Raw genomic sequence first — 16,506 nt, 5'->3', positions numbered from 1 at the left:
AATTGTTTTTCGCCTTTGGGGTTAGGGGGGAAATCAAGAGTAGGTTGTTTTCAATCAGATCTAATAAACATTGAACTAAAATCAGCACAGCAATAATTAAATCTATTATTTTCTACTCTAAAGTAAAGGCTCCTCAAGCTTCTTTTATTTTTTTTAAAAAATCTTGCATGACTTTCAGATGGCTGAATATTTTTTTTCCAGTGATCTGAGAAAAGCGCAAGAATTAAATAGAGTTTATTCTAGAGGAAATGCATCTTTTCTTAGATGTGTGATTACTTTAACACAAAGAACACCAAAAAGAAAAAAATGTGTCTCCTGGGGAGCAAGTCTTATTAGGCTGAAATAAGGTGCAGTGTCTCTCAATGCTCAGATCTCTATTTACTTTAATTGGTTTATAAATTGTTATCCTTGGATTGCATTAAATCTACTTCACGCCCGCAGAATATGCAGAGGGACCAATATTGCCCAATAACTGTAACTTCTTCCATAAAATATGGGTGGTATTACACTCTGAATCTTTTGATTTACAAGAATATTCAGAGAGAGCAAGCATTTTTCCCTAGCATATTAGATTTTTAAGTTTCCACATGCACAGAACAAGACAACAAAAGCAAAAGAAAAGCCCACAGCCATCTTGTAGAAAAGTTAGCTGCCTTTATATTTATTTCCTTCCGTATTCTCCTCATCCTTATGCCATTAGCATAGTTTTAAGAGAACGACAGTATAGGAAGGGAGCTATATCATCAGGATTCTGTTCATGCTGCAACGTATAGGGAATTCAAAATATGTATAGGGTATTCAGAGGCCAGGGTGCTAATCCCACCCTCTTGTTGTCTTCCCTAACCACAAGATAATTTCCAAGCATATTCAACAAAGCTGTGAGGTCTTAAGCTGGCAATGGGGAAAACCAGCATTATTCAGTCTGAACTTGTATGCAAATCCTGAATCTCTGTCTCTGATTCAGAAGACAAAGAGTAGCCATGAACTCATTGATTGAAAAAAGCAGGAGGGGAAAGCAAGGATTATAAACCCTGTAGCAGACATACAGAAAAAGCTTGATTTCTCTGTTCCCCAGTAAGCAGATCTATGCAAATCTGACTTTTTTATATGTCTGCAGTAAAGCAGCTTATCTAGCCATTTGGTTTCTTTAAGGGACCACTGTGAGCAAGTTTCCAAACAGAGTTGAATAGCTGAAAAGTTGAGGTTTCATTTGTTTATCTTTATTTATTATTTGATTTATACCCTGCCTTTATTTTACATCATTCATGTCAGTGTTAAGTGTAATGCTTCCGTCTCCCATTTTCTCCACAGTATTAAGGTGGGTTGAGCTCCCAGCTGGCTTTAATACTAGGGGAGGCCTAGAAACTCAACAGTCTCCTGACATAAACTGATGTGAAAAATCAAGAACGACACAACATGCTGTCATTTTTATATGCTCACATTCTCTGAATTACTACCCATATGAAAAATTGAAACTCAGGAGCCCGAGAACCACTCTACCATAAATATGCTGCAAGAAGCTAAGACAGGCCATGATGGTACTTGATCAGTGGTGGGTTTCAAAAATTTTTACTACTGGTTCTGTGGGTGTGGCTTGATGGCCATGGCATGGCTTGGTGGGCGTGGCAAGGGAAGGATACTGTAAAATCTACATTCCCTCCCCAATCCAGGAGAAGTTTACTGCAAAATACATTGTAAGCCGCCCTGAGTCTTCGGAGAAGGGCGGGGTATAAATGTAAACAAAAAAAAAAAAAAAAATCCCCATATCCTCCCAATCAGCTGGGACTCAGGAGGCAGAGAACAGATGGGGGTGGGGCCAGTCAGCATTTTTACTACTGGTTCTCCGAACTACTCAAAATTTCCGCTACTGGTTCTCCAGAACTGGTCAGAACCTGCTAAAACCCACCTCTGTACTTGATGTGGTTCATACTGTAGTTCAGAATTGCAGGGCACAATACTGTTATCATATGGGAGACCCCTAGCAGATTCCTAGTGATTTCCAGGAAAATTTCCTGCTTTGAAGAAAACCACCTGGGTGATTGCAGGGCAGAACAATTTGTAATACATTCGAGAATTCAAACTTAGATTTGGCCATGCAAGAACTGAATTATTGCTTGGAATTCTGCACTACAGAATAAAAGAGTCTGAAAACTATGTTTCAGGGAAACAGATTTCTGTCTTTCCTTTTCTCTTTTTTCTCACATGTTCATGATAGGTTTCCAAGAAAATGTCAGAATTCCCTAGAATATTATTTGGCAACTGAGAAAATAAAACACCCACATAGTGCTTGCAATTAATTTTAACCTGCGCTGGAAATCATTTTGAAAAGTCTACAGCAGTTAGAATGATCAATGCTAGATCATATAGACCGACAATAAAATCAGGGAAATTGTAGTTTCTAAAAGTCCTGAGGTTGATTATAGGCTATTCTAAACTGAGCCAAAAGACTGTGCAAATTAATTATGGTATTTGGTTATGATTCGTCTCTGAACTCAACAGGGCCATTTTTGAGCAAAACAATTTTGAAAATCTGTTGCTAAACTACAATTAATCAAGGCACTTTCACTCAATTCCCTCTGTCCTAAAACAATACAACTGCAGAACATCCATGCCATACTTGTTGCAAATGTCCAGTGTCAAGAGGTAGTAATCATTATCTGTACAGGTCGTCCTCGATTTACAACCACAGTGGAGCCCAAAATGGCTAAGTGAGGTAGTTGTTAGGTGAGTTTTGCCCCATTTTGTGACCTTTCTTGCCGCAGTTGTTAAATGAATCACTGCAGTTAAGTTAGTAACACGGTTGTAAAGTGATTCTGGCTTGCCCATTGACTTTGATGGTCAGAAGTTTGCAAAGGTAATCACGTAACTTTGGGAAACTACAGCCGTCATAAACCTGAACCAGTTGCCAAGCATCCAAATTTTTATCACATGACTATGGGGATGCTGCAATAGTCATAAACGTGAAAAATGTGAAAAACTTTTTTCGGTGCCATTGCAACTTCAAACGGTACACTGAACAAATGGTTGTAAGTCAAGGACTACCTGTAATTTCTATCTTTTAAAAAAAAAAATCTTATGTTCATGCGTATCCACTATCTCTACGGCAATCATGATTGCATAGTCCTTTCCCAAGATAATATTCTATATATCCTATGAAATGAATTATAGTCTATAGCAGGGGTCTCCAACCTTGGCAGCTTTAAGACTTGTGGACTTCAAATCCCAGAATTCTTGGAGTTGAAGTCTACAAGTCTTAAAGTTGCCAAGATTGGAGACCCCTGGTCTATAGAAGCCAATATCACAACACATTTGTTAATCTTTGAGTTGTGAAAAAATGTTAAGCCGCTTTGACTAGAAACATGGTGGCATGACCTCACACTCTGTTAGGAACTTAGGAAATATTTCAAGGATGTAGTCCTTAATTCGCCAATTCCTCGAGGAGAATCCCCGTGTGAATGATCGAATCTTTTCAAGCATGGATCCCTTTGCTTCCCCGATGTGGATGTGGATTGTGAGTGAAATGCACATTATGTTTAGTGCTTCCTTCAAGATTTATTAGCGAAGCTTATGGCTGTTGGTGCTTAACTTAAGAAAATTGGGGGGGAGGGGAGGAGGAGGAAATGCTGTTAATGTTTCAAGCCATCAAGGTGCCATCCAATTAGACAGAAGTGGTAATTTGTATTCAGTCTCTGGGCTGTATTTCTGCACGCCAGTATCTGCTTTAACAGAGTGCCACAAATGTTTTAGAGCTGTTTGAGGCTTCCCCAGGAAACCATTGAAAATGGGACCTGTGCCCAATGGTTTTCGTGGTGGTTAAGTAAAGAAATGAAATATGCTAATTAGCACCCTATTAGATCACAGCAGGGAGTAATCCACAACACTTTGATGGGAAATAATCCCGGCATCCAGGAGGCTGGTTTGCAGCAGAAAGTAAACTGACTGCATTTCTCTCCTTTACCGATACTTCATGGAGTCCAACTCGCCCAAAAAGCCAATGAACATGATTCAGAGGATGTCCCGCTGAGCTTCAGCAATACTTCCTTCTTTGCAACTGGCTCAGCCCCAGGCTTGGATTTACTCTGTCCAAGCATCCTATCCTGCTTTAAAGGTACAGCTGAGATTATTTGAATTTGACTTTTCTTCCCCTAATCCTTCATCATTAGAAGTGATGTTTCTGATGCCAGTTTCTTTTCCTTATGTCAGAGCAAGTTCTCCTAATGTTTCCATTACCATTGGATATGGCTTTTTCCTCTATACAGATTTATCTTCACACATCTGGCTAAACTCACAGGACTGGGCAAGAGTAAGGTGGGGAGGGAGGAGAGAGAGAGAGCTGGCAGCAGTAGAAAGCTTGAAAGAAACCAGGCTTGTTTCACAATCTAGCCTTTTTAAACCTTCATTTCCAAAAAGCTTTGGGGAGCTTAAGAGGATTAAGCACAATGATACATCTGTCAGGTTGCCACTGTGGATGTCAAAAGCTCCATCATGGCTCAAGTTATGCGATGAAGCTTACCTATGTGAGTGATACATGGGTAACATATTTTCCATTCTTTATCATATTATTTGGTATGGCTAGCAATAGGGATTACTTGTGGATTTGCTATTGTTTTAAGCAAAGAAAAGGACAGGGCTGTTTAATGGTTGTTGATTTTCTTGTCATTATCATCTTAGGGACAGTCATGAATGAATGAATTCCACAGCCTTTCTTTCAGGAATTGCATGCAATGAGTTAATGAGGATTTGCCTGGAATTTTAACCATGCAGCCCAATTGTCAGAGACATTTGAAATTCTAGGACTTAATATTTGATCACATTATTGAAATGAAGGTGCTTCCTGCAGCTTTGAGAAACTGTGTATTTTGAGTTCTGAAAATGCCCTTGTACTTTTTCTGGAAACCTAGTTATTATAAATGAGCCCCATTTCATACTTGTTGCAATGGCGGCCAGACAAGGCCCAAGGATATCACTGCATCCCTCTTCGTGCCTGAAATAACTCTTTGCTCCTTCTGACTTTTGCTCAATGGTGGAAACAATTATCTTTATTTCCAAGAATGCCTCCGAAACTGACAGGCATCCTTCAAAAACAAACAAGGGTGGTTACAAATAAGTACCTTGTTTTACTCCTCAAGAAGATATGATGGTAAATTTTTACCAGCTCCTCCTACAAATATGACAGTCATCATATGCACTGGACAAGCCTTCAGAGAAGCTATTTTGCAAGAATGCCCACCTTACATACATGTGTGTGTGTGTGTGTTTCTTAAATTACTATGCATATGACATTCTTGAGCAGGAATGCTCTCATTTCTTCCTGCCCTCATTTTTCTTGGTCTAACTAAATTTGCTGTCACAGTAAGCAATGTGTCACATGCTTTATCAGATCATTGTACTCCATTCTTTTTTCTTATATTTTCTATAAAGTTTTCTCTAGTACTTTAGATCAGAGTATAACTGAGGCTGTTTATTATATGTCTACAGCTCAGAGCACCAGTTTAATATAAGAATTTCCCCGCCACAGAACAGTAGAGGTCTACGGAAGGACTCCAGCTGAGCTAATTTTCTATATGTATGGAATATTTTAGCCACTGTTACTATATTTTAGATGTCAAGGATCCGTTTTAAACAAAGCAAGCATATACTGCATCAAACCTGGGGGCTAGTGATTTTCCACTCCTCAATAGTCCAATTTTCCAGAATGATAATTGTCTCCTGTTCTCAATTCCACTCCAAATTGTACATCACTCCACAGTTCAAATGACTGGTCCTATGAGTACTACCACTAGCACTGCCAGGACTCCAATGCTAAAAGAAAGCCCACCTTGTATCCCACGCTAGAGTCTAAAAAAGAACTTCTATGTCAGCACATCTGTCGACTCTGCTGCATCTACATATGTTATTCTTCTCAGGCTGGAAAGATTTTGTCAAGGTTACATGTCAAAGCAGGAATGTCACCTGAACAACCTTCAGTTTGGACGCCATTGGAGGTGCGGGAAACCTCTGCTATCATATTACAGAGTTCCACAAGCCATTTCATTCCTTGTTGCTTTCATCTCTTGTGCTTGTTCTTTTGTTATCTAACGTCCTCCTTTTCCTGGAACTCCAACCAATTTTTAGAGTAACTGGACAAAGGTAGGCCTCCATCATCAGATAACCAGCAAAGGATAAAAGAGCACTTATTGCCCTTGAACTGCTGTTGAAAAATAATTTTCTAGTAGTCTAGGATCCAGAGAAAATATATTAGATATGAGGGGGTCAGGAAAAGCTTTACTCTGCATTGTGAGGAAATCTGAACAAGCATTTTGTTTCCAAATTTTATCATAACCGGTTTGCTCTGGATTATTTTTTTGCTTGTATATTTTTATCCCCTTTTTTAAATAAATAACTCAAGGTGGCAAACAGACCTAATACTACTTTCTCCTCCTATTTTCCCCACAACAACCCTGCGAAGTGGGTTAGGCTAAGAGAAAGTGGCCAAAGTCACCCAGCTGGGTTTCATGCGCAAAGTGGGACTAGAACTTACAGTCACCTATAGTTTCCAGTCTGGTGCCTTAACCACTAGACCAAACCGGCTCTATCATTCTCTTCCATCCTTCCCAGTCCTGTTTTTGACATCATGCCTACCACAGGAGACATATGAAGCCACCGACCCTTTTCTTTTTTTTCTTTTTCTTTTTTTTATTTCTTTTGTCACAACAGAATACACAAACAATTGTTATAGATAAAACAACATATTTTGAAGAAAATATACATATATGTATAAAAATATGCATCAACTATATCAATTTGATATGATGAAGGGAACAATAGGACAGGAACGGTAGGCACTTTTGTGCTCTTATGCACGCCCCTTATAGCCCCCTTAGAAATGGGGTGAGGTCAATAGTAGACAGTTTTTGGTTGAAGATTTTGGGATTTTGAGTAGAGACTATGGAGTCAGGTAATGAGTTCCAAGCATTAACAACTCTGTTACAGAAGTCATATTTTCTGCAATCAAGTTTGAAGCAGTTGACATTTAGCTTGAATCTATTTTTTGCTCTTGTAATATTGCGATTGAAGCTGAAGTAGTCTTTTATAGGAAGGATATTGCAATAGATGATTTTGTGTGTTAAACACAGGTCATGTCGAAGTCGACGGAGTTGTAAATTTTCTAATCCCAGGATTTCAAGTCTGTTGGTATAAGGTATTTTGTTGTTTTTTATTTTTATTTTTATTTATTTTATTTTTATTTTTTTATATTATTATTATTATTATTATTATTATTATTATTATTATTATTATTATTATTTATTTTATTTTATTTTATTTTTATTTATTTTTGTTGTTTTTTATGTATAAGGTATTTTGTTGTTTTCCCTCCTACAATTCCTGTTGGTGCTGCGTTTTCATGTTGCCTGTTGGGGATGAATGCCTGCAAATGGGAATCTACGCCGGTTGCTTACATTTCTCCATGAGAACAATCATTGAACTTATAACAGCTATATGCACATATCTCATTGATGAAAGTTGGTACAATAGACATGACTATGCATGTAGGATGAAGTAATCTTCCCCTCCTGATTTAACATAGATGAAACTATCATTGATTTCTGGAAAGCCCAAATTCTGCAGGTTCCAGCAATCGTAGAGTCCTTTCGGTGGAAATTTCCAGAAATTCAAGGACTCTGTCTTCTGCATGCAGAGAATTCTATGGCTGCTAGATGTCAAGAAAGGATCAGCAGTTCAACATATATAAGATGTGAAGGACATGCAACTACTGAGCAGAGTTTGGATACCTATTGCGAAGGGTCTATGACAATTCGCCACGGCCAACTTGCCATGGCCAACTCACCATGGCTAACTTGCCACAGCCAACTCGCCACAGCCAACTCGCTTTACAACAACTTGCTACGGCCATCTTGCCGCAAGACAACTCACTGCTGGACAAGAGTTACACTAATATCAAAGAAATTGTGGAATACAGTCATTAAAGAAAGTATGCAAAAGGAGGGACAGAATGAAATGTGAATGGCAAAAATTAAAATATTTTTAATTTATTTTAAATAATTAAATAGAATCGTTAAATTGTCCCGCAGCAAGTTGGCCATTCTTTTACGTACACTGAGAGCATATGCACCAAGACAAATTCCTTGTGTGTCCAATCACACTTGGCCAATAAAAATTCTATTCTATTCTAAGCAAGTTGTCCATGATGAGTTGCGTGCAATGAGTTGGCCGTGGAAAATTGGCCATGATGAATTAACCGCAGTGAGTTGGCTGTGCAAGTTGTCCCATTCCCCACTGAGAAAGACTCCAATAAGACCACACAGAGGATGAAGGTGCCGTCCAAATTGACTACCCGATTTCAAAATCTCATCATCTAGGGTTCTTAATCACAAAAGAATCTTTGTGTCTGTTTTACTACAGAAGTTGTTAAGAGTGCTGAAGCTAGTGTCAGTGCATGATAAAGAAATCAGAGCAACTGAGCATATTCTGGCAATCACTGAGAGGGAAATGCCACTGAAAGGGCTTATATGTTTACCCAGTTTCAATTTCTAACTCTTCTAAGTTCCTTGAGAGAATTGATACCTGTCTTATTCCCAAGCTCATTAGAAGTCAGTCTACATGTCTAAGGGGGATGAAGACAAATTACACGAAAGGAATGTGTATCGGACTGGGTATTTCATTATATTCTTATTCCGTGCCATGAAAAAGAACAGGAAATAACCCCTTACCCTGTGGATGGATGTTATAATAGGAAGAACTCCGGCTTGTTCACAGACACAATTTTTCATAGTCAAAAAAAAAAAAAACCAGATGAAAAGAAAGTAGACCCCACTAAGACACCACTGACCCAGAACCGGTTCTAAAAGTAGTTATAAAATAATAGCAGAGCTTGTCAAGGTAAGCAGAGTATGTGATGAAGGAGAAGGGAGAGAAATCTCTTGCAGGGTCTCCGGAAAAGGTCAGCTTACTCCCTCCCCAGTTTGGGTGCATCTGTTGATTCATGTGTTGGAAATGTCAAGGAGAAGAAAAACAGAAATCTAGTGGTTGCGCTAACTTTTTTTAGTTGGCCTTTGAGATATGCAGAACATCAAGATGGAGCGACATGACACTTCATCGGCTTGATAATGATTCTAGACGGTCAGCCATTGATCTGCTCCTGCTGCAGCGTGGATACAGAATTTATAGTTACGCACAGATAAATGAAAGAAGGCACATTAAATGCTTTTGCACATTTTCAACCCCTGGAGGACAGGCGAGGGGGGATTCCTCTCCCACCCACCCCCATTCCCTTTCCTCTTCTTCTGTAAAACCCAAGAAAACGTTAAATATATCTGGCTCGCTTGGGGAGCCCCGGTTTGCGAGCAAAGAAAACTCCGAGCCTGGCACAAGGATTGAAGAAACAGAAAGAAAATCCCAATTGACACTTTAAATTAGACATGTTTGTGGGCTCACTAGAGATGGCAATTACCCCCAAGGCAGCTCCTACAGACAGATTGCAGGCACAAGTATTGACTGATTGCTTCCAGGTAATTCTACCTGCTAATTACTTGGAAGGATTCACATTCTGAACAAGTGACCTGAATGTATTTGTGGCTTCTGGGACCTATTAAAGAGGAGGGGGAAGGGGGGGCTTTTAAAAAGAGCCCAGCGATGTTGACAGAAACTCTGGAGCTGCTGAAACTGTATCAAAAAAAATGTTCTTGCCGCTTTAATGATGAGAGTGCTTCAGCCAGCCAGAGATTTCCCTAGACATTTAAGTTTGCTGGCAGTTAACAATATGGGGGCAAAACTTTATTAGCAGCTTGGGGAGGGCTTTTTATTATTATTTTAAAGTCAGTTGTTGAAAAAAATAAAAATAAAACACCCACCAAGCCTTCTCCAGTGCCCACCAAGCACAGCTAGTGTTGAAAAAAAATATATATCTTTTCTTCGCCGGTTCCAGGTTGCAATTCAAGGAAACTTCCTTTTTATTATCCAGATTGCTTCTGACTTTGGAGACAAGGCAGCTACAATTTTTCCCAAATGGATTGCCAACTGATCATTCTGTTTGCATAGTTTTAACAACATCTGGCTTTACAAATAAAACCACCAGACATGGTCTGGAAACAAGCCTGACTTGCAAAAGGGCAGTAATTGGTTTAAAGACCATCCTCTTATTTTTCGAAGATGTTTGCCCCATTTTCTATTCTGCCTATTGTTTTAGCACAATTTAAGTTCTAAATTCCACTGCTCCAGCTGAACAACTATTAATAGAAGACTTGGGGGGGGGAACCCTAGCTCCCTTGAATCCTGATTCTACAGAACATTTCAAGCAGAATTGCTGCTTGTGAACTAACAATATTGAACTGAGCAAAGCAGTGGTGCTTCTGTCACATTGTCACGTGATGCGTCACAATTTTTTTCCCCTTCACTAAAACGGGTGTGGGTGTGACCAACGCGTAACACATCTGGCCCATGGGCTGTGAGTTTAACACCCCTGATATGTCATAATCATTGTTGCAAACCTTGTATTTTCTAAACTGGTTAATCACTAATTCCCAGATAACATGGCAAATGGTTTTAATTTATGCTACAATGGTGATATATTCACCATGTCCTCCTGGCTTAAAATACGGTCATTTTTAAGCTTTATCCCCTCCCCCTCCCCAGCTTTCAGTCAATTTTGATCCCTGGCAGTTGCTTGGACAAGCACCTACATTTTTTGTGACATTTTTCAGAAGTTGCCCTGCCTTTTTTCCAAAGGGCTGAGAGAGAGTTACTGGCCCTAGGTCACCCAGTTTGGCCTTATATCTAAGACAGGATGAGAACTCACAGTCTCTTGTTTTTTTTAGCCTGGTTCTTAACCAATCTATACCAGATAGGCTCTTACTTGTAACCTAGAACCAAAAAATAGAACAAAAAAGTGATGAAATTTATATTTGCCTATTGCCTCATTATATTCAGAGCAGAATTGCCAAATGTATTTTTGGGCAAAGGTCATATCCCTTTACAAGAGTATAAGCAAATGCATAATTATTATTTCTATTAATAAATTTCACCTACTAAATTTCCACTTTCATATTATCTCTAAAGACCCACCAACTTTAATCTCATCCTACCATGAAAGGAAAATCTTGCATATAAAGTTATTTTTAAAAAAAATTGTTCTGGAAGAATCATGAAATAAATTTAAAAGCTCACACATAAGCAAAACATCAAAAGAACACAGGAAAGTGAAAATTTTGAAAGGATTAGCAAAAGTTCTTAGCAGAGTTTACACATTCCTCAGCTGCCAATGTATGCAACCTCTAGCAACATTCTTGGCAAATGTAGAGACAGCTGTTTGAGTAAAACATATAAGGGAAGCCAAAAGAATTTTAATAAGTCTAGTAAGAGGCAGCCATGACAGGGTAGCGTTGAGATGGCAGCCATAACTTAAAGTTAATGTGAATTGGCCCTAATTAAATATTTTACTTGTTTATTCCCTGGTGGATAGAAATTCTTCAATACCCAATTTATGTCTCACATGTGCCATCATCAGATGCATCGGACTCAGTCCCATAAACACTAGGGGGAAATGAGCTATCAAATCTATCTCTTCAAATCCTAGAAAAAGAACAAGGCTGCTCATCAAATAGATCTAGCCTCAGAAACTCTGTCTCTCCAACCACAGAGATAATCTGCTCTGTATAATCTAAGTATTTCGGAGTGATTAATAGAACACCAGAGAAAGGGATATTATTTACTGAGAAAAGAAAGGGTTTGGGAAGGTGGTTATTACTTTCCAGTTTTACTCCCCTCAGGAAATACTGCAGAATGGTGGGAATCTCTACCCATGATCTTTCCTAACATTGCACATTTACCAGCCTGGCGAAATGAGAAAGAATTGTATGGTGTCTCCTCTACTTTGAGTGATGGAGAAGATAAAAATGAAGGAGGAGGAGGGGTGGAGAGCCTTTTTAGGTGCATTTTTGGGATAGCAAAGGTCACAGAGGCAAGGTGATTATGGAAAGTCACCTGGAGGTAAACAAGACCAGGATGTTCTGCATTTGCCTAGTTTGGAGTAAATAATTTACTGTAGGTGGATTCTCCCTCTTTTTTCCTTTCAGAATATTGTATATTTTACTTCATAGGTGAAGTTTTGAGATGATGTGTACAGGAGAATATGGGGATTGTATAAAAGAAGTTTGGGGCTACACATGGCCCTTGAGCTTTGGTCGCGTTGGTGGATGACCTCTGGAGGGCTCGGGATAGGGGTTATTCCTCTGCCCTGGTCCTCCTAGACCTCTCAGCGGCTTTCGATACCATCGACCATGGTATCCTGCTGCGGCGGTTGGGGGTTGGGGGGTTTAGGAGTGGGAGGCACCGTGTTTTGGTAGTTCTCCTCACTATCCGAATCTGCTGTCAGCTCATGTTTTAGAATGTTCAGGCATTCCTGAGTCTGTTATAAATATTGTGTGGGTGACAAAACTGATCTTCTGGCCTAAGCTTTAGAGAAATAGAGAGGAACTTGTTTTCTTAGAGCAATGGAACATAATATTAACTGACTTCAAGAAAGCATCCCAGATTCACAATTGCAACTCATCCTATGTAAAGTGCTCCACGTAAAATAATCGATCTATATAAACATTACAATAAAGAAGCCAAATAATTACAAGGGTTTAAAATATTACAGATATTTTAAGGTTTTATTAGGTTTTATCTTATAGTGAACCAATATAAGTCTGAACAATGTCTATCTCTAGGTTCACGTCTTCTGTAGTACCGGTTTTTTCTATTTAAAAAAAAACTGAAGGACCCAAAGATTGAACCTAGAGCTTTGGAATGAAAGCTTATCTTTGAAGGAAGCTATGCCTGCTGAATTACAAACAGGGCTTTTCTTCACCTAGCAATGTTACTTATTTAATGCATTGTCTAGTTCAGATCTAGCTGGAAGATAAAAAAAAAGTAATCTTGAAATTGCTTATTAACAGTTAGCCACAGGACAGCAAATTAAGGGGACACATAGGTCCCACAGTCATAATTGTCTCCATTATATATTGCAATGCATTGCATTTTTTAAAAAAAATTACAAGCATGGTTCTTAAATTTGCACATATATGTAATTATATGCCAATTTTATGCAAATCTATGTCCTTTTTTGTATTGTGTCCTGGTGATGCACCCTTCTTTTCTGATGATGTGTGGGTGATCACTATTTATGCAAGGTATGTATATTTTTTTGTCAAAATAAGAGCCACACTTAGCTTTTCAATGGCCTGCAAAAATAATAATAATAAGTGAGAACAGAATTGAGGAAAGAAAGCACAAGAGCTACATCTGCTTTAATTTAATTGGCCTTCAGAGCTAATTTTGTGTAGTGGTTAAAGCATCAAGCTAGAAACCAGGAACCTGTGAGTTCTAGTCAGTGGTGGGATTCAAATAATTTAACAACCGGTTCTCTGCCTTAATGATTTCTTCCAACAACCAGTTCACCAAACTCTCAGAAAGTTAACAACCGGTTCTCCCGAAGTGGTGCAAACTGGCTGAATCCCACCACTGGTTCTAGTCCTTCTTTAGGCAAAAAACCAGCTGGGTGACCTTGGACCAGTCACTTTCTTTCAGCCCTAAGAAGGAGGCAATGGCAAAGTACTTCTGGAAAAACTTTGTCAAGAAAATAGCATAGGTTTTTTGTGGGCAGACCCTGAGAATCAGACATGATTGAATGGAACAAAAAAAACAACAACCCTGACCTTTAAACTGAAAAAATAATAAATACAATTATTTGTTAATATGAGTACTGTCAAAATACTTAATAATTTTCCCTTGTTACACCCAAGGGTTTGAGGGTTGCATGAAGTTCTACTTTCATAACATTGAGCTCCATCCATCATTCAGCCCCTCCATAAGTCCGTATTGCTAAAGTTGTCCATGTGACCAATGTCCATTGTCAAAGATTATTTTAAATTATTATTCTCTCTCGCTTCCTCAACCTTCAAGAACAGTAGCTAGTGATCATTGTTACTGCCATTATTTCCTACAGCAACAAATATTTCAAGCATCCTTTTCTTGAAATGATCCATTCTATTAAGGAGAACACTGAAAGTTAATGTCTTAGATGGCTATTAGACAGCGGGATTTTACAGAAAAAAACGTATCAGAAATGGTGGCAATTGAGGGAAATGTCTTAGGGGAGGTGAGATTATAATATAACAACAGAGTTGGAAGGGACCTTGGAGGCCTTCTAGTCCAACCCCCTGCCCAGGGTGGAAACCCTACACCATCTCAGACAGATGGTTATCCAACATTTTCTTAAAAATTTCCAGTGTTGGAGCATTCACAACTTCTGCAGGCAAGTCGTTCCACTTATTAATTGTTCTAACTGTCAGGAAATTTCTCCTTAGTTCTAAGTTGCTTCTTTCTTTGATCAGTTTCCACCCATTGCTTCTTGTTCTACCCTCAGGTGCTTTGGAGAACAGCCCAACTCCCTCTTCTTTGTGGCAACCCCTGAGATATTGGAACACTGCTATCATGTCTCCCCTAGTCCTTCTTTTTATTAAACTAGACATACCCAGTTCCTGCAACCGTTCTTCATATGTTTTAGCCTCCAGTCCCCTAATCATCTTTGTTGCTCTTCTCTGCACTCTTTCTAGAGTCTCAACATCTTTTTTACATCGTGGCGACCAAAACTGAATGCAATATTCCAAGTGTGGCCTTACCAAGGCATTATAAAGTGGCACTAACACTTCACGTGATCTTGATTCTATCCCTCTGTTTATGCAGCCCAGAACTGTGTTGGCTTTTTAGCAGCTGCTGCACACTGCTGGCTCATATCTAAATGGTTATCCACTAGGACTCCAAGATCCCTCTCACAGGTACTACTATTGAGCAAGGTACCACATATACGGTACCTGTGCATTTTGGTTTTTTTGCCTAAATGTAGAACCTTACTTTTTTCACTGTTGAATTTCATTTTGTTAGATAGTGCCCAATGTTCAAGTCTGTCAAGATCTTTCTGTAACTTGAGCCTATCTTCTGGAGTGTTGGCTATTCCTGCCAGCTTGGTGTCATCTGCAAATTTGATGAGTTCCCCATCTATCCCCTCGTCCAAGTCATTGATGAAGATGTTGAAGAGTACTGGGCCTAAAACAGAGCCTTGGGGTACTCCACTGCATGCTTCCCTCCATGTGGATGTAGTTCCATTGAGGAACTTTGGCAAGGCTTTTGAGGAAAAAGGGGTTTACTGAGAAGATGTGATTGAATTGAGCCAGGTAGTCTCAGCCCTTGATGGTATACTGGCTTGACTTATCAGGCATAATGAATTGTTACCTTTGTCAAATATAGGTTTTTTTAGCTAAAGATATATGAGATAGTAAGTGCTTTTAAAAAGTATTGCAGAAAAAACTAACAATATGAAACTATGATCAGAATGAACCTTTATATTTTAAAAAAAGTCTTTGCAGATGACAGATGACTTGTTTAGGGGAAAATGTTGTTGGCAGAATCATCAGCAAGTCTTCTAGAATTGCATGATAAATTGAGCTGAGTCCTAACACAGGTCACTTGGTGGGTTTTCTGAGAACTTTCCACATCTTTAAAAATGCAAAGTTATTCAAATGAAACATGACATATAAATCACTTAAAATAATTGGCAAGAACAAAGTGGCATTATTACGGAGTTAAATTGTGCATGAATCTGGTGACTTCATGGATCTTGTCTGGATTCTGGCAAAACATTAAAGTTTACTTTCATCATTGCTAAAACATCTGTATACTTGCTGCTGGGCTGTTACGTAGATGAGTGTGAGACCTTACAGCATGGAGAACAGGAGCTCCTCCTGATGGACTGAAGGCATTCTCCCAAAACTTTAATGACAAAGGATTTCGACAGCAAACCTTTGTGGCAAATACAAGGCTTTGTACTGTACAAAAAGACCTTGACTATGTGTCATAATGGTCAAACAATTGGCAACTCCAAATCTCAACCAACAAATGCTCTGTCTTACACATTGGCAAAAAAAAAAAAAAGAACACAAAATACAAGCTTGATGGATACGATCTAACAGATGACCCTCACTCTGTCAAAGACCTTGGAGTACTCATCTCATATGAACTAAGTGCCAGAGCTCACTATAACAGTATTATAGTGTTAAAAAAGCAATAAGAGTTGTTAACCTAATCTTGTGTAGCTTCTTCTGCAGTAATATTGAACTGCAAATTAGGGCATACAAAACTTTTGCCAGGCCAATTCTTGAATACAGCTCATCTGTCTGGAACCCACACTGCATATCAGACATTAATACAATCGAACGAGTCCAGAGATATTTCACAAGAAGAGTCCTCCACTCCTCTGCTTGCAACAAAATACCTTATGCCACCAGAAATTTTGGGCTTAGACAACTTAGAACTTTGCTGTCTTTGGTCTGACCTAAGCATAGTACAAAAAACCATCTTTTACAATGTCCTACCAGCCAATGAATACTTCAGCTTCAACCAAAATAATACAAGAGCACACAATAGATACAAATTCATGGCAAACCGATCCAAACTAGACTACAGAAAATA

Source organism: Ahaetulla prasina, chromosome 3 (genome assembly GCF_028640845.1).
Source record: "Ahaetulla prasina isolate Xishuangbanna chromosome 3, ASM2864084v1, whole genome shotgun sequence".
Taxonomy (NCBI): Eukaryota; Metazoa; Chordata; class Lepidosauria; order Squamata; family Colubridae; genus Ahaetulla; species Ahaetulla prasina.
Note: the sequence above shows the minus strand (reverse complement) of the source record.